The following is an 829-nucleotide window of genomic DNA, read 5'->3' as shown; positions in this document are numbered from 1 at the left end:
CTGCTACAGAGGAGGTTGTGGGAACATGCAGAAAGAAGGGAGAGGGGAAGAATGGGAAGCCTCTTTGGGCTCCAGCTCTTTGTTAAATCAACTTCACTGTAATGTGAACCAGTCAGTGAGCACCACAAGAGCAGAGAGCATCCATTTGTAACTGAACACTAATAGCATTGATCACATTCTTGTGAATGATTACCAACAGTTTTTACGTACCAGCCTTTAATTTCTGTTTTGAATGCAGTCAAACTGAGCTACAAATGCATTTCTGGGCATCAAACACTTCTGTCATCCCACTCAGCAGGCAGAATAGCCCAAGTAGATCACACGTGCAGTAAAGGGCAATTCTGTGTGGTTTTACCTATAACAGCTGCACTGTTTTCCATGTCATTTCAATTTTAATATAAATTATGTTAAGAAAAAGATAAATGAGTTGTGAGATCTCTTCTGTCTTCATTAGCTGATTTGGCTAATTAGGTTCAACGCATATGCAGTGCAATGACTTTGATTAATTTCCCTCTGATACAAGTACTGGTGAGGAGCAAAGATTTTCAATAGGGAAAAATGGACACGAGCTCAATAGCTGTGCTAAAATGATGGATACAAAAGTGTCACTTACAGTTTCCAGGACTGAAATACCTGTGAATGCTAGTTAAAAAAAAGTAATTCCTACAATAAAGCCGAAACACAGCCAAGAGCATAGCATTCACCACCACTGAAGTTCTGGAGCACACTGCTATGTGTCACTGATTAATATTCCTCCCTCAGCCATTCACCAGCCTGCAAAGCAGCAAGCAATCCAGGCAAACATACACAAGGTACAGTGAATGAGTCA

The sequence above is a fragment of the Buceros rhinoceros genome, unplaced genomic scaffold (genome assembly GCF_000710305.1).
Source record: "Buceros rhinoceros silvestris isolate BGI_N320 unplaced genomic scaffold, ASM71030v1 scaffold3378, whole genome shotgun sequence".
Classification (NCBI taxonomy): Eukaryota; Metazoa; Chordata; class Aves; order Bucerotiformes; family Bucerotidae; genus Buceros; species Buceros rhinoceros.
This window is presented reverse-complemented; position numbering follows the sequence as displayed.